Source organism: Nicotiana sylvestris, chromosome 5, assembly GCF_000393655.2.
Source record: "Nicotiana sylvestris chromosome 5, ASM39365v2, whole genome shotgun sequence".
Taxonomy (NCBI): Eukaryota; Viridiplantae; Streptophyta; class Magnoliopsida; order Solanales; family Solanaceae; genus Nicotiana; species Nicotiana sylvestris.
Window position 1 is genome coordinate 165,336,008 of NC_091061.1, and position 19,758 is coordinate 165,355,765.

Consider the following 19,758-nt stretch of genomic DNA (forward strand, 5'->3'; position numbering starts at 1 on the left):
ATAAGGCTTTTAGTTAAAAGATTATTATTGATATAACCAGTACATTAAATTAATAGTAAAAGCAGTTCGAAACATAACAGATAAACGTATCATAAACAACCCGGCGAGACAATTAATAATTTCTAAAAGGAACCACAGGAGAATCTTTACGGTATTTACTGGTATGAGATGTATGCCCAAAATGTCATAATGTCAAATCACATGGCACGGTAACACCCATCATGCTTTTATCTCCTCCTCACCATGTATCAATAAATTTATGTAACAATTCAATTAGCACGGCAACACCCTTCGTGCGTTCAACTCATCTTTCCAAATGAATGTATAACAGAACCAACCATATAACAGGAACACAATAATAGGAATTACAAAGTAGGAATATGCAAGTAACAACAGAGGACAAGGATACACATGTAGGTCACAGTAAAGGACTAAGCAGAAAAGACGTGAGTAATATCAACAATCGCAAGACAAAGAATATCAACTTCAATTAACTAGCATATTGGAGGAGTAAGTACAAATATAAAAATTAATAAGGAAACACATGACTTTTACAAGTTAACAAGTAAGGGCATGATTGGCTAGTATGGTGGAAGGCTTATACTAAAGTGCAACCGAATAGGTGTGTGCATTCGATTTATCGATTCGATTTTGACCCTTATCGATAATTATTTATCGATTATCGATTTGTACATATGCTTATCGTTATCGTTTCAATAAGATTTCAATTTTTTCGATTTTGATTTATCGATTTTTGGGGTTTATCGATTCGGTTATCGATTACACCAATAAGAAAATTTGTGGGATTCCACGGAAAGTATATCGCAATAAACACGCCTAACTAATATGGACAAAAAGAGGCTAAATAAGATGAACACCGTTTATAACATAAAAATTGTGTCAATAAGCACATGCAACAAAACTAAAGTAAGGGATCAAATGTATGCCACCAACAGTCCAACGGCATAAAAAAATAAAACAAAATACAACATCACGGCTAATTCTGTTTTCCATTAATTTGAACTTCATTCCCTTGAGCTTTAAATATGATCATTCCTTAAATGTGGTAGATAAAGGAAAGGGTATTATAGAATAAGGGTAAAATTTTTTTTTCTTTTTAGTATATCTTATCGGTTTATCAGTAAACCGATAACCGAAAAGGACAAAATCAAAATCGATAAATTGATAAACCGATAACAAATAATCGATTCGATTTATCGATAAACCGATTCGAATCCACACCCCTACAACAGATTAGATACAAGATGAGTATAATTATAAGAGTAGGAAATGGGCATGGTATTTACAAGTTAAGCAAGTGACAGACATCGACAGTGCAATAACAATTGAGATAAAGGTCAAGTACAGGAGAATAACAACAAGTCACAAAAATATGTTAATACAACAATAACAACTTAAGTTAAGGGCGTGAACGTATACACGAGAAACAAATATCACATCATAATGCATATCCCTTGTCCTCACCTGCACGGAAACACCCTTTGTGCCATGATCTCACGATATTAAAAGCATAACAATATAAATGAAATGGCACGACATCACCCTTCGTGCTTTTACTCTCAAATGATATGGAATGACAACACCCTTCGTGCCTTTACTCTCAATATCATAGCATGACATCACCCTTCGTGCTTTTACTCTCAATAATATGGTACGACATCACCCTTCGTGCTTTAACTCCCAATAATGTGGTACGACATCACCCTTCGTGGTTTACACTCTCCCTCATATGATAATGTATAAATAATGGAACATCATCATCCTTCGTGCTTTACACTCTTCCTTACCAAGCATATATATAATAGTAACAAACAAGGCAGGAAGCATAACTGACATCAAGGCGAGTGTTTTAACGGACAATCCAGACAATTCCCAATCACAACTTTTCAAATCAACAATCGTTTGACAACCCTCAAGAACCGTATTGTTCAATATTTCCACGAATCTCATAAATGATACACAATACAAGTATAGAGTCTAGAATTTCAAGAATATCAATTGTAGTAATGTAATAATAATTTCGCATAGAGATGGCCGAATTAGACATAACAATGCATTCTTACAATTTCCATCAAGTTTGATCAAGTTATAACAAACTAAGTCTTGATATCTATCATTTAATATTATGTCCTTAGTATCTAAGAGTCAAGTAAGGTATTAAGAAGAATGTCACAAAATTCTACAAACGCAAATATAACATAATCCACCCCCGAGCATGATTAACCCTAGCACATACATATACGCCTGTCACCTCATATATTTATCACCCCCGCATGTAGCAAACAATGACAAATAGGCGGAAAATTTCCCTCAATAAAGCTAGGCAAAACACTTACATCGATTCGGCTAACTCAACACTCAACTTAGCCTTTTCCTCTACAAATTTGCCTCTGCTCGACTCAATCTAGCCAATGACGACTTGAATGCGCCACACAATGCAAGAGAAAATAATTTCAATTAATTAAGCTATGATTTTCATTCAATTTCTAAAAATTCAACAAAAGTCAAACTCCGGGCTCGCCCGGTCAAAACCCAGGTCCAATGGTAGGTCTTGACTACCCATAGCCTAACTAGTCCAAATCTGTATTTGGTTTTCAAATCCGAGTCATATTCGACTCACAAATCCTAAATTTTCATTTTTCAAAACTTTGACAAAATCCCCAAATTTTTCCATAGATTTCTCATGAATTTGATGGTAAATCTTGTATAAAATCATAAATTATAGTTGGAAATTGATTGAATATACTTACCCAATATTTTGGTATGATATTCCCTCTCAAAATCGCCTCACTTCGAAGCTAGGGTTCAAAAATATGAAAAATGAAACAAAAACTCGGAATTCTCAGCACTTAACAGGTTGCAGATCTCGCATTTGTGACAGGGGGTTCGCAAATACGACCCTCACAAATGCGAACACTATATCGCAAATGCGAACTGGAAGGCCTACTGCTTAGGTCGCAATTGTGACCCATACTACGCAACTGCGATGGAAGGAGTTTCGCAAATTCGGCAGAGTCCTTCGCAAATGCGAACTCTGCCCAGCAGCCTAGACTTCGCAATTGCGACGGCCGCTTTACAATTGCGGCTGTTGCATTTCCGAGCAATACATCGCAAATGCAATGATACCAGTACCAACAATCCAAACTATGAAAAATCATTCCGAAACCAATCCAAAACTTACTCCAGCCCTCGGGGCTCCAAACCAAATATGCACACATGTCATAAAACATAACACGAACTCACTCATGCACTCAATTCTTCAAAATAAATTCTAAAACCACGAATCAAACGCCAAAACGCATGAAAATCCAACTAAACTTCAAGAATTTCTACATTCGTAACCGAGCCTCCGAACCATATCAAATCAACTTTGAATGACGCCAAATTTTGCAGAGAAGTTTCATATGACAGGAAAAACCTACTCGAAGCTTCAAATCACACATGACAACCTCGAAATGATGAATTGTCGCGCCCCTTTTTTCCTTCCGCGGAATTGGGTTCATGACATTTGGTTGGGACAACTCTTTCCTTTTTGGGAAAGGGGTTTTACAATTTTGAAGAGTCACCACCTAATGATTTTAAGGTGCATTAGGACACCTATATGGTTCATTCATAACTACGTTTGGTAACCAGAGATAGGGTAAGGGCTTGAAATTATCCTAAGGGGAAGGTGTTAGGCACCCCTCAGGATCCATTAGTGTGGTTCCCGACCATAGAGTTTTTGTGAATTTATGCAATTAGCAAATAAACGAGTATGTCTCAAATAGTGCTCAAATAGTAGAGGATTTAAGTATAAATGCACAAGTGTTTGAAAACAATTAGTGAAAGGTGAAATTTTGAAAAGAATTACAATCTAAAGCATGCTTATGAATGTAAACGGGTGTCGTAGGTTTGTTTGTAATATGAATCACATCAATGCAGTACCCAGTATGACACTCCTCAAAGAGGGGCTACACGTGGTATTAACGTACCGATCATCAAATCCATATCTACCCTTTCCCGCCCCGTGAAGGTAATTAAAGCGAGGGTTGGTCCAACCCCTATTGCATGCTGTTACCCGTCCCTTCCTATCAGTCCCGGAGGAATTTAGGACTTCTATCCTATGAGGGAGGTTCTAGGCAGACCCTCAGGTTTAAAGGCAAAATGTTAGGCAACAAACAAGAACACATAGGACTGCATTTAAAAGGAGTATGGAAGACAAACGAAAGGCTCCAATATACCTCCACATACAGTGCATATGAACAGTATGACTCATACACAGACAAGGTCTGAATTGAGAATTGTAAAGCATGGTATCTAAGTGATAACAACAGAACCAGATTTATTGCATGATTCAGAAAAGAAGTTAGGCTTGCCTACTAATTTTAGCATGCTGGCAATTAAACAAGGACAGTTCTGTTTTTATTTAAGCAATCACCTAAGGCTTGCCTAGGCGTAAAGTAATATGCAGCAGTTATTCAGAATTATTAAAATAGTTTGGAGATGGTTTTTACCTAAGAGCATGTTGTTCTAATTGATACGAATGCAGAGATTATTACCAATTTTATTCAAAAAACATCACGATGTGAGATTATTTTTATTACCTTTTCATAAATTAGTAATTAACTAGGCATCTTAAACAAAAATGAAAACAGGATCCTAGGACATGATATCTAATGTGCATATGCGAATGACAGGATTGTCAAAAAACAGAACCCCTAAGGCATGATATCTAAATGCGCACAAGAGTTGCAAAATTATTGAAATATGACTTCTGAAAGTACAAGAGTAACAACTTTTATGCCAATGTTGTTATTGTCCTAGGAGCAGGATTTCTAAGTGATAGACATAAAACATGAATTAGTGATGGATGAGATGCTGAAGAAGGAAACATGGGTCCTGATAGCATGATTTCTAATGCATGTATGAACCCTAAGCATGATTTCTATTGCGCAATTAGGAATATAAACCTAACAACATGTTTACTACCCATTAACAACTATAGCCTGCATATTTACCACATCCCTTTTCACTAGCCAACCCCAATACTTGTTTACAACAAGTTATTACAGACCAACCTTGAAATGAATTACATAAGTAGCAATGAAAATAAGAAGTTACTCTATAGGAAGCCTGATTAGGACTTCCTCTCTGAGTTATGTAATCAATCACCTCAAGTGCCAAGGTTGTTTCATAGCTTTTCCTCATATCTAGGTGTGTCAGAGTTCCCTAAGGACCTCAAGGGATCCCGGGCAGTGCTCACACCCAAATTGCATAACCAAGATAGAGTAAGTGCAATATGGAAAGGCCAACTTTTATGTGTCCAAGTTGAAAGGGATCTCAAGGGTCCCAAGACAAGGCTCATACAAAAGGGGCAGAACCTAGTGGTCTAAGAATATATGTGCGAGTGCTTGACATAGATTTAAAAGAGTTGAGTTGGAAAACAGTTTTGAAATAGCATGTTTGAAATAAATATGAAAAACAGCATAACAGTTTTGAAAAAGGAGAAAGGAATATGATCAACAATAACTTGGAACAAGACAACACACATAGAGCAAGTTCGAAGTATAGTACAATTTCAACAGTCACAAGCAGGAGAGTAAGGGGTTGGGGACATAGAGGGCCCAAATTAGAAACACATAAAACATGGATGAGAAGAGAAGCATTTAGACCAGCAAGCACAAAAAAAAGTAGCAACTGATTGGCCTACAAACTACTACTTCAAAGAGTTAACAGGGGAATCATGCTTGAAATTAGAATAGTAACAAGACAAAGGGACAGGGTATGGGAGTAGTCATGCAGGAGTTTATTACACATAATTAGCCATGTCTTAGTGTTAATCAAGTACATTATGAGGCATACTAGTTGAGGGACATAAACAAGAACTCAAGTAGACATGCTGATTACATTTGAACAAGAGAGGGCAGAACTTAAGCATGTTGAATAAAGCAGTAAATAAGAAGTGCAATTAAACAACATGAGCCATTAGGTTAGTGCAGAAAGAGACAGACATTGGCTGCAGAAAGAGACATGCATTGGCAAAAAATGGAGCACATAGAGTTGAGTTTCAGAATTGAACTAGGAACATACCAGTTAAGGAAGCAAAGTGCAAAAAAGTAAAGCAAGTAGAGTTCCACAGTCTAGCCTTGGCTTTCAGCCTGCAAGACAAGCAGTAGCACAAGTAGTAGAGATAGAAAAGAGAGTTTGAGTGTGTATGCGTGTGTTCTGAACTAATTGTTCGTGTCTTATGCTAAAGAGAAGGTAGAGTATTTATAGTTTGAGAACAGGCAGGAAAATAATGTAATAAGTACTAACTTAGCATAATTATAGAAATAATACAAATCAGAATCAATTAAGGACCCGGAATCCCTTCAATTAGGGAGTCATAGTTCAAACGGGTACAAGTTGTATCAAGCAGGGAAAAGAACTGATTTTACCATAATAGGAGTAGTAAAAGCATAAAGCATGTAATAAGGACTAAGTACGGAATATTTTCAAGTAAGGAAAGTATATTAACAACATACTGGGCATCTAAATAATGTAGAGCACAATTTAAATTTTGAAAGTCAGTTCAAAGAATAACGGATGAGATGGAAAATCATAGGGAATCAACACTAACTAAGGAAAGTTTCACAAAAATAAGGAAGCAATTTCGAAAAATCAGTACATAATTATAAGGAAAATACACGAAATCACAGATGTAGGTTTAAGGAGATTACGTAAATTATGTGAACAATCAATAAAACAAATAGTCAGACCTATTAAACGATAAATGACACGTGTATGGACAAAATCAAAGAAACCTTAATAAGAAATTAGAGAAGGAAGCACAAGAGCATATAAAACACACATGAAGCCCAAAATGTTCATGATAGTCATGCAAACACATCGCAAATAGACTCGTTTGAATCGAACCCAGAAGTATTAGGGTTTCTTGACAAAAATGAATCGAGCAAAAAGGAAAGACTCAGGTGATGTTTAAATATGTTAAAAATCAAAGTAATTGCTAAAATAAAAAAGAAATCATTTTTGCAAAAAGGGTTTTGCAACCCTAGTATGGAAAATGAAGAAATCGTTTGAAATCGGAGAAATTTCTTGAGGAAAGTAGGTGAAAACCTTAAGAAAAACCATAGATCCATCACAGATCTAAAAAGATCGGAGGATTTATAGCTAGGTTTTTCAGAAAATAGCAGAGACGAAGAAAAAATCAGTTAAAAACTCATGGATACACCTAGATCTAAAGAAAAGTGAAAAATATCAAGAGTTAGTGTTTAAGAGAACCCAAAGAAGATGAGAGGACTTTAAAATATTACCGGTTTTGGCTGGAAAAGTCATGGATCTGAATCAAACAACCATGGATGGCCGAAAAATGGCATAAAAGACCATGGATAGAAGTTGAACAAGATCTGGACTAGATCTCTTCGAGATCTTTCCATGAAATCACCAAAACAAGCAACCAGGAAACGTATGAGATAAGTATACGTCTCAAACAGCCATGGGAATCCATAGATTGAGTGATGATCGAAGGGATTAAGGCTGGTTTGGATGGCGGTGTCTAGGGTTAGGTTTAGGTATCATAGAGAATTGGAGAGGAAAGGGGATTCCAGGGCGGCGGTTTGGTATGAATGAATTAGGTTAGGGGGGTCGTTTATGTTAAAAATGGAAGGGAATAATGGGGACCGTTGATTTGGGAGATCTACGATCGAGATTAAATGGGTAGGTGGGGTTCCGAGTTTTGGGTATAGGTTAAAAGAGTGTGGTCGGGTTTTAATTTGAAATTGGGCTGGGAATTGGGGTCCTAATTTGGGCTACAATTGAAAGCAAATTTGGCTATATTTTAAATAGCTATTTTTCCCTATTTGATTTATAAAAAATAGTAAATAGTTTTCTCAAAAATAATTTAAAGTGCTAAAATGATTTATAACATATAATTAGAAATTTAAAAATAAAGGATCCAATTTTATGAATATAAAACATAATTAAATCTTAAAAGGGCTAATATTACAATTATGTGCAATTTAGCTTTAAAAATATCAAGTGTAATTATAAAAATATGTAAAAATTACTTTAGCCATATTTTGGCATAAATATAGAAATACAATAGATGAATTATCAAAATAATAATTTTGGAAATAATTATTGGGGATTTTATGAATAAAAAAAGAGAAAATAAATCAATATAAACCTTTAAAATTATGGAAAAATAATAAAACCTTTGGACATGCTTATATATGCATATATATGCTATTTTGAAGGTATTTTGCATATTTAAAATGTATAAAAAAAATTGGGTATCAACAGCTGCCCCTCTTTACCCGGGAAGGATGAAAGAGTTTTCAGGTAAAGAAATGATGGCCAATTTTGACCGAGTGAAAGGGTTTGGGAGGATTTAGGCCACACCCTGCTTCTGAGTTGCCTACATATCCCTGGTTTTACAGGAATCAGGCCGTATCAAGATCCATCGGCGGAGTATACCGATGAAGACCTTTCAAGAACGGACGCAATATCTAGGGCTGGATGAGTGAAAGGTTTACGGGAATTGTTAGGTTTGATATGGCTGAAGGAACTGGAGCGGGGATCACTCCTGCTGGGGTAGCCTTTACTCGCCGTCTTACCTGCAAATAATCAATACAAGCATATATTGTGCGTAAATTTAAACATGATGCAAATTCCCGTCAGACCATGAATGTTGTCTTTGGATGGTTAGGAATGGCGTCCTCAGACCATGATGTCCTAAGCCATGAAGCGTATGATAAAAGATTCGCAGGCCATGAAATTATGTTCTCGGTCTATGGGGATGGTGCCTCCGAATCATGATGCCTTTGAATAATGATATGCAAAAGATCGAAAGATATCTTCAGGCCATGACATAATGTTCTTGGGCTATGAAGATGGTGCCTTCGAACGATGACGCCTTTGGATGAGTTGGCGATATTTCAACCCATGAAGGATGCAGTAGTATGGTGCGGACAAGACAGAGCTTAGTCTTGCAAATTGAAGGGCAGAGCTTGTCCCATAAGAGAAACGAAATAAATAGTGCTTGGGATAATGCTTAGTTTCGAAGAAAATAGGAGGTCGAGCTTAACCTCGGAAGGTAGAATGATAGCCTTATGCAAAGATGCGAATGCAGATAGAGGTAGAGCTTAATCGCGGAAGGCAAAATGGTAGCCTTATGCAAGTTGGAAGGCAGAACGACAGCCTTATGCAATGCAAATGCAGATGGAGACAGCGTTTAGTCTCGGAAGGCAGAATGGTAGCCTTATGCAAGTTGGAAGGAAGAATGGTAGCCTTATGCAATGCGATGCAGATGGAGACAGCGTTTAGTTTCGGAAGGCAGAAGAGAGCCTTATGCAAATTGGAAGGCAGAATAGTAGCCTTATGCAAATGCATATGGAGACAACGTTTAGTCTCGGAAGGCAGAAGGGTAGCCTTATGCAAATTAGAAGGCAGAATAGTAGTCTTATGCAATGCAGATCCAGATGGAGGTAGAGCTTTACCTTGAAAGGCATAATGGTAGCCTTATGCAAGTTGGAAGACATAATGGTAGCCTTATGCAAATTGGAAGGCAGAATAGTAACCTTACGCAAATTGGAAGGCAAAATAGTAGCCTTATGCAAGTTGGAAGGTAGAATGGTGGCCTTATGCAGATTGGAAGGCATAATGGTAGCCTTATGCAATGCAGATGTAGATGGAGACAACGTTTAGTCTCGGAAGGCAAAAGGGTAGCCTTATGCAAAAATAAGATAACAAATGACAGTAGAGTTTTCTTAGCTGCTAGCAGATTGCAACATTGTGATTATTGGGAGCATTCTAACATACGAGACATCAATGGTGCGTGCTGATAGCACATGTTGGCAAGTGCAATGGTTCGGAGAGTCGTATTCTTGAACAATGTTTGTTCCATAGGCGTACAATATGTTTAATGATTTCACAATCCTAGTGCCTGCATCCAAAGAAAAATTGTGAGTTTTGCAAGGGGGAAGGTTAGTTCATATCCCCGCTGGCTTTGCTTGACTTGTTCGGCTCTGATCTGGTGATACCGTCTGTATCATTGGGGTAGGGTTGCTAAACAAAGCAGTTTCAATAATAATCATGCATGATTTTGTAAAAGTATGACACAAATGTATAATAAAAAATAGGCTTTAGATGAACCGACGATTGTGACGTAGTTCAGGACATTGCAACCTCTCTTGCTACAGACTTTTGAGGGTCCTCCTAAAAAATATGCCCCAGTTTGATGGGTTGACATTTCTGACTGTTGCTCATGCGACGATCGGCTAAAATTACTTCAGAATTTTGAGGGTCCTCCTCAAAATTCTGCCCTAGTTTCCAATTGCGGGGGAAATGAAAACTTTTATTGAATTGTGACAAAATCCATAGGACTACCTACGTATCCCCTCTTAAATGGGAATCAGGTCAGGTGTAGTTCAATTTACATCATATAGGGAAAGTATAAATATTACACATAGTCACTCTTGACTGCATCTGAATTAATCATCTTTGGTCAAACTTCCCCGTCCATTTCTGCAAGTATGAGGGCTCTCCTGTCAAAACTTAGTGAATCATGTATGGACCTTGCTAGTTGGGAGAGAACTTCCCTTTGGCTTCATCTCGATGCAGAAAAATTTTCTTTAACACCAGCTGCCCTGGTGTGAACTATCTTAGCTCGACTCTTTTGTTGAAGGCTCTGGACATTCTGTTCTGATAGAGTTGACCATGGCAGACTGCATTCATTCTCTTTCCGTTTATAAGGACTAGTTGCTTATAACAAATTTTTACCCACTCTGCGTCGTTGAGCTCAGCTTCTTGTATGATCCTTAGGGAATGAATTTCTACCTCAGTGAGAATGACAGCCTCTGTACCGTAAATCAGCATATAGGGGGTTGCCCAGGTTGATGTGCGAACTGTGGTGCGATACCCTAATAGAGCAAATGATAACTTCTCGTGCCACTATTTGTGATTCTTTATCATTTTTCTCAATATCTTCTTGATATTCTTGTTGGTGGCTTCTGCAGCTCTATTCATTTGAGGTCTGTAGGCTATGGAATTCTTGTGTTTGATCTTGAAAGTTTTGCACATAGCTATCATCAATTCGCTATTGAGGTTGGAGCCATTATCAGTAATGATTGACTCTGGAATTTCGAATCAACAAACAATGCGGTCGCGGACAAAGTCTGCCACAACTTTCTTAGTCACTACTTTGTAAGATGCTGCTTCGATCCATTTGGTGAAATAGTTGATGGTTACTAGGATAAACCTGTGTCCGATGGATGCAGCAGGCTCGATTGGTCCAATGTCCATTCCCCAGGCGGTGAACGACCACGGTGAGCTTGTTGTGTTGAGCTCGTTTGGAGGTACCTTTATCATGTCTGCATGTATCTGACAGAGGTGGCATTTCCGGACATACTAGATGCAGTCAGTTTCCATAGTCATCCAAAAGTAACCAGCATGGAGTATCTTCTTTGCTAGGACAAAGCCGCTCATATGTGGACCGCAGGTCCCAACATGAATTTCCTCTAGTAGCCTGGATGCTTCCTTTGCGTCGACACATCTCAATAATCCCAAATCGGGAGTCCTCCTATACAGGATTCCTCTATTGTGAAAGAAGTTGTTGGACAATCTCCGAAGTGTGCGTTTATGAGTAGGATTTGCAAGCTTTAGGTACTCTCCTTTTGCCAAATATTCCTTGATATTATGAAACCAAGGCTTTCCGTCTGCTTCCTCTTCAACATGGGCACAGTAAGATGGCCGATCATGGATTTTCACTGGAATGGGATCAATGACATTCTTGTCTGGATGTTGTATCATAGATGATAGGGTTGCCAATGCATCGGCGAGCTCATTCTGGATTCTAGGCACATGCTGGAATTCCTTCTTCGTGAACCTCTTTCTCAATTCCTGTACGTGATGTAGATACATGAGTATCTTCGAGTTCTTGGTTGTCCATTCTCCTCGTACCTGATGTATAAGCAAGTCTGAATCTCCAATCACTAGCAGCTCTTAAACGTTCATGTCAATGGCCATTTTGAGTCCTAAGATGCAGGCTTCATACTCGGCCATATTGTTGGTGAAGGGGAACCTGAGTTTGGCAGACACCAGATAATGCTGACCGGTTTATGATATTAGGACTGCTCATATGCCAACTCCTTTAAAGTTTGCTACTCCATCGAAGAATATTCTCCAACCGTCATAAGATTCCGCATTGTCTCCTCCTATGAATGATACCTCTTCTTCAGGAAAATACATTTTCAGGGGTTCGTATCATCCATCCAAAGGGTTTTCAGTAAGGTGGTCTACCAGTGTCTGTCCCTTGACCGCTTTTTGAGTTACGTAAACAATGTAGAACTTACTCAGCAGGATTTTCCACTTAGCTAACTTGCCGGTGGACATGGGCTTCTGAAAGATGTACTTCAAGGGATCCGTTCTTGATATGAGATATGTAGTATAGGCACAGAAATAATATCTCAGCTTTTGAGATACCCAAGTCAAAGCACCACATGTGCGTTCCAATAGAGAATACCGGGCCTCGTACGGGGTGAAATTCTTACTGAGATAATAAAGGGCTTGCTCCTTCCTACCTGTTTAATCGTGCTACCCTAGAATGCAGCCGAAAGCTCCATCTAACACTGCAAGGTAGAGTAATAAGGGTCTACCTGGCTCGGGCGTGACTAAGACTGGTGGTGTTGATAGGTAGTCCTTGATTTTGTCGAAGGCCTTTTGGCAGTCATCGGTCCATTTGGTGGCGGCATCCTTTTTTAACATCTTAAAGATTGGCTCATAGATAACTGTAGACCGCTTTATGAATCGGCTGATATAGTTAAGCCTCCCCAAGAAACTCATCACATCCTCCTTGTTCTTTGGCGGTGGTAGTTCTTGAATGGCTTTGACTTTCGATGGATCCAATTCTATCTCTCGGTGGCTCATGATAAACCCAAGCAACTTCCCAGCAGGAACCCCAAATGCGCACTTTGTGGGGTTTAGTTTCAGGTTGTACCTCCGCAGTCTATCGAAGAACTTTCTCAGATCTTCTACGTGGTCAGTGGCCTTCTTGGATTTGATAATAAATCATCTATGTATACCTCTATCTCCTTGTGTATCATATCATGGAAATTGGTAGTCATAGCCCTCATGTAGGTGGCCCCTACATTCTTCAGGATGGATGACATCATCTTGTAACGGTACACTCCCCACGGTGTAATGAAAGTCGTTTTCTTAGCGTTTTCCTCATCCATCCAGATCTGGTGATAATCAACGAAGCAATCTACGAATGACTGTAGTTCATGCTTGGCGCAATTGTCAATCAGGATGTGTATATTTGGTAAAGGGAAGTCATCTTTCGGACTGGCCCAGTTGAGATCCTGGTAGTCGACACTGACTCTGACCTTCCCATCCTTCTTTGGCACTGGCACAATGTTGGATGACCATATCGGGTATTCTACTACCCTGAGAACCTTAGCTTTGATATGCTTATTGACTTCCTCCTTGATTTTCAGGCTCATATCAGGCTTGAAATTTCTAAGCTTTTGCTTTACCGGTGGACACATTGGATCGGTTGGCAGTTTGTGAGCCACAATGGATGTACTTAGACCAGTCATGTCATCATACGACTAGGAGAATATGTCCTCATACTCTTTCAGAAATTCTATATATTCTTTCTTCTCTGATGGCGATAGGTGAATGCTGATTCGTGTTTCCTTGACGTTCTGTATCTCCTAGGTTGACAATTTCGGTCACGTCCAGGTTGGACTTAGGTCTATTCTCAAAGTTCTCAACTTCTTTGACAATCTCGTCAGGTATGTCATCTTCTTCTAAATCAATGACCGCTTGTTGCGTTATCTTATTGAAGGTCACAGTCATTGGTTCATCAAGACAAGCAATAGTAATGTTGTATGGGTAAAGTAAGGAGAGAAAATAATAGCAAAAAATATTAATGCAAAAAAATCAAAAAGCTTTTGATAAATTTAATAATTGGTTTGAACATCGAAGATCTTATTGCGAGAATTGAAAAATGTGAAAAGAAAATGATTTAGTAAATAAAATAGTAAATAATGCTTGTTTTAGCCTTGCTACCCCGAGGCTTGTCGAGCTTTGGTTGTCTTGATGGTCCAATTCTTGAGATGTGCACCTCTGCTCACAGCCTGTATGGAAGGCCCTTTGAATTTTGTGAAATAAGATGATGATGCCAGAGTACACGAACTAACCTTTGGGGAGGGGAATAATAAAAAAATAAAACAAAAGGTAATCAAGTCAGTGAGGATTATAAAAAGTATTGCGATACTTAAACACATAGTGTGGGAATGTAAATCGTGTCCTAATTTGGGAACTTCTTTGTGCCCAAGTTAGGCCTAGCCACAAATAGATTTGGAGAACTTTTAATGCTAAACGCCTCATTTTATTGATAGAAATAGACGAATCCCAAAACGATACTAAATAAACAAGAAATAAAAGTCACTAATAGACATTGGCCTTATTACACCCATAAAGCGAAAAAGGTAAACTCCTATCTACATGGTCCTAGAAGGACCTTACCCAGACTCGGCATCTCTGGCTCCTTCGAACAACTTCCCCAATTCACGAAGTCCTAGCAACAGGTATGCTCTATCTAGATGTCTACCTTCGGTCCCTTCAACTTTTTGACAGTCTTCAACTCTTTTGAGAAATTTTCCCTCTAGTTCTATTATGCCTCGCTCCAAGTATCCTAGCCTTTTGTTGGCACTGATAATCGTGTCCTTCCATTCCTCAATCAGCTTTTGGTTGAGCTCTTGTATCTAGCGGTGTTCTCTCTCGCATTCACAGATCCTTTTGCGCAGCTGTTTGTACTTGACTTGCGCCTCGGCCTTTTCATCTATAATTCTGTGAACTCGAACGAACCCTGGCTGGCCTAGATGATCCCAATTGTCTTCCAACCAACCTGAATAGAAAAGAGTACAACAGGCATGATATCTGTCTGGCTCGATGGTGTCTTTCCCCATTACGATCTTGCAGTGCCACATGTGTTGGGCTTGGAACTTGTAGGGACTATCATCATTTTGGAAGTCAGCTCAGAAATGGCTCATCTTGTCAAACCTAGGTATGACTTGCTTCCTACCTGCTTGCCTCATAACTCGAAGAGGGACGTAAGGATATGTTCCTCTTAGACCAATCAGTATCAGGAAAGGTGCATCTCTGGATCGGATGATGAACTCCTCTGTCGGAAACCACTCGAACATCCATTGAACCTGCTCTTCAGTCAGATTATCAAAGAGCTCAACCCATCCTTTGGCATTCTCAGGCTGAGCGAACATGTCGGGGATGTAATTCATTCGCTTTAGATGGTGGAAAGCGATGTGATCATCCTAGACCCTTTACTGAATTTCTTGTCGGTATTCGCCCTTTTGGAGATGTTCCATGAGCCAAAGCTAAAGTAGTAGATTGCAGCCTTCGAAGTGTCTCGCTCCTCGTTGACACTTCTCTAAGGCTCGGTATATGTCTGCGATGATCATGGGTACAATGATGAATGTTTGCCCACCAATTCCCTCCATTAGGGTCCTGGTTACCATAGCCAGACTAGTATGGATTCTCCCTTTCTTCATTGGAAACACGATGAGATCCAGGAAGCAGAATATGAAGACGAACACCCTACGATGAATATGTCCCAAGGACGTGATGGCAAACTCATCATGGTAGGTGCGATATAATTTGCTGTGATTGTACCTTTCATACAGGTAGTCAAAAGGGATGTACGATTCCTTTAGGTATACCAATTCTGCATTCTTCTTCAAACCCATCATTTTAAGGAAACCATTGCCTGTGCGGTTCTCAGGCATCAGCAAACCCGGAGTTTCCCACGCTAGACAGGCCAGTCCTCCTATCTCCTCTAACAAAGGCGTTATCTCGATGTCCCCAAAGCAGAACACGACCCTTTCACAATCTCAAAATAAGGTAGCAGCTTCTATTATCATGTTGTTAGGCTGGATCTCCAGGAGGGATGGTAGATTGCCCATATATTTTTTGACGAGGGTTTTGTCACTAGAATGTAAATCTTCCCACCAACTTAGCAATCTTGGGTGGATGTTGGTGACCATGCCAAATCTGGGGACTTCGTGCCTCATATTTCTGCAAGACAAACAATGTTAAGCCCTTACCCCTACAAGACTCGACTATTTAATACCAACAATTAGCATGAAGCATTTAGTTCTCCAAATAAATGTATAGAATGTGATGATGTCCGTTTGGGTGTAGAGAAACTTAGTGGACTTTGGACAAGGCTATCTTAAAGCATCATTATGTGGACAACATAACTGACCCGGCTAGGTTTGACCAAGATGCATGCACAATTTAAAATAAAGTAAGGTTTCTATGGGGTTTTAGACTGGTACCCTTGAGCGGACAACTCAAGGCGTAAGGAACAGAACTGTCGACTGCATCGCTGATCGACTAGTTTTACCGCAAATAATCCTTTCTGAATTTAGGGGTTAATGATATAGGAAGGGCGCAACCACTCATCAAGCATTGCTATAGTATTTGTTTGGCATGAGTGGAGTATGATGTTGAGCATGATTATGTAGTAATTAAAATCATATTGACATGTATTTGCACATTAAGAAAGCGGTAAATACAATAGTTTTATAATTTAAAGCAGTTATAAAGGAAGGAAATAAGAAAGATATGTCAGTTTTGCTTTTGAAAAGAAATTAGATGCTTAAAGGAATTAAACAAGTAGTTGCACATAGGAGAGGTACATTTCACAAAAATGGTATGAAATGGTAAAAGCTTAAATATCCCCAGCAGAGTCGCGATGCTGTCGCGCCCACTTTTTCCTTCCGCGGTATCAGGTTATGACATTTGGTTGGGAGAACTCTTTCCTTTTTGGGAAAGGGGTTTTGCAATTTTGAAGAGTTGCCACCTAACGATTTTAAGGTGTGTTAGGACGCCTATAGGGTTCATTCATAACTACATTTGATAACCAGAGATAGGGTAAAGTCTTAAAATTATCCTAAGGGAAAGGTGTTAGGCACCCCTCAGGATCTACTAGTGTGGTTCCCGGCCAGACAGTTTTTGTGAATTTGTGTAATTAGCAAATAAACGAGTATGACTCAAATAGTAGGGGATTTAAGTTTAAATACACAAGTGTTTGAAAATAATTAGTGAAAGGTGAAATTTTGAAAAGAATTACAAGCATGCTTATGAATGTAAATGGGTGTCCTAGGTTTGTTTGTAATATGGATCACATCAATACAATACTCGGTATAACACTCCTCAAAGAGGGGCTACACGTGGTATTAATGCACCAATCATCATATCCATATCTACCCTTTCCCGCCCCGTGAAGGTAATTAAAGCGAGGGTTGGTCCCGACCCCTACTGCATGTTGTTACCCGTCCTTTCCTATCAGTCCCGGAGGAATTTGGGACTTTTATACTATGAGGGAGGTTCTAGGCAGACCCTCAGGTTTAAAGGCAAAATGCTAGGCAACAAACAAGAACACATAGGACTGCATTTAAAGGGAGCATGAAAGACAAACAAAAAGCTCAAATATACCTTCACATATAGTGCATATGAACAAATGACTCATACACAGATAAGGTCTGAATTGAGAATTCTAAAGTATGGTATCTAAATGATAACAACAGAACCAGATTTATTGCATGATTCAGAAAAGAAGTCCGAATCAGGCTAGCCTACTAATTTTAGCATGCTGGCAATGAAACAAGGACAGTTTTGTTTTTATTTAAGCAATCACCTCAGGCTTTCCTAGGCGTAAAGCAATATGCAGCAGTTATTCAGAATTATTAAAATAGTTTGGAGATGGTTTTTACCTAATAGCATGTTGTTCTAATTGATACGAATGCAGAGATTATTACCAATTTTATTCAGAAAACATCACGATGTGATATTATTTTTATTGCCTTTTCATGAATTAATAATTAACTAGGCGTCTTAAACTAAAATGCAAATAGGATCCTAGGACATGATATCTAATATGCACATGCAAATGACATGATTGTCAAAAAAACAGAACCCCTAAGGCATGATTTCTAAATGCGCACAAGAGTTTATTGAAATATGACTTTTGAAAGTACAAGAGTAACAACTTTTATGCCAATGTTGTTATTGTCCTAGGAGCAGGATTTCTATGTGATAGACATAAAACATAGATTAGTGATGGATGAGATGCTAAAGCAAGAAACATGGGTCCTAAGAGCATGATTTCTAATGCATGTATGAAACCTAAGCATGATTTCTATTGTGCAATTAGGAATATAAACCTAACAACATGTTTTCTACCCTTTAACAACTATAGCATGCATATTTATACCCTATCCCTTTTCACTAGCCAGCTCCAATACTTGTTTACAACAAGTTATTACAAACCAACCTTGAAATGAATTACATAAGTAGCAATGAAAATAAGAAGTTACACTATAGGAAGCCTGATTAGGACTTCCTCTCTGAGTTATGTAATCAATCACCTCAAGTTCCTAGGTTGTTTCATAGCTTTTCCTCATATCTAGGTGTATCAGAGTTCCCTAAGGACCTCAAGGGATCCGGGGCAGTGCTCATACCCAGATTGCATAACCGAGACAGAGTAAGTGCAGTCTGGAAAGGCCAGCTTTAATGTGTCCAAGTTTAGAGGGAGCTCAAGGGTCCCAAGGCAAAGCTCACACAAAAGGGGCAGAACCTAGTGGTCTAAGAATATATGTAACAGTGCTTGACATAGATTTAAAAGGGTTGAGTTGGAAAATAGTTTTGAAACAACATGTTTGAAATAAGTTTGCAAAACAACAGAACAGTTTTGAAAAAAGGAGAAAGGAATATGATCAAAAATAACTTGGAACAAGACAACACACACAGAGCAAGTTCGAATATAGTACAATTTCAACAGTCACAAGTAGTGGAATAAGGGGTTGGGGACATAGAGGGCCCAAATCAGAAACACATAAAATATGGATGAGAGGAGAAACATTTAGACCAGCAAGCACAAAAACAAGTAGCAACTGATTGGCCTACAAACTACTACATCAAAGAGTTAACATGGGAATCATGCTTGAAATTAGAATAGTAACAAGGCATAGGGACAGGATATGAGAGTAGTCATGCATGGGTCTATTATACATAATTAGTCATGACTTAGTGTTAATCAAGTACATTAGGAGGCATACTAGTTGAGGGACATAAACAGGAACTCAAGTAGATATGCTAATTATATTTGAACAAGAGAGGGCAGAACTTAAGCATGTTGAATAAAGCAGTAAACAAGAAGTGCAATTTAACAACATGAGCCATTAGATCAATGCAAAAAGAGACAGGGATTGGCAAACAATGGAGCACATAGAGTTGAGTTTCAGAATTGAACTAAGAACATAATAGTTAAGGAAACAAAGTGCAGAAAAGTAAAGCAAGTAGAGTTCCATAGTCTAGACTTGGCTCTCAGCCAGCTAGACAAGCAGTAGCACAAGTAGTAGAGAAAGAAGAGAGAGTTTGAGTGTGTATAAGTGTGTTCTGAACTAATTGCTAGTGTCTTATGCTAAAGAGAGGGTAGAGTATTTATAGTTTGAGAACAGGCAGAAAAATAAGGTAATAAGTACTGACTTAACATAATTAAAGAAATAATTCAAATCATAATCAATTAAGGACCCGGACTCCCTTCAATTAGGGAGTCATAGTTCAAACGGGTACAAGTTGTATCAAGCAGGGAAAAGAACTAATTTTACATAATAGGAGTAGTAAATGCATGCAACATGTAATAAGGACTAAGTACGAAATATTTTCAAGTAA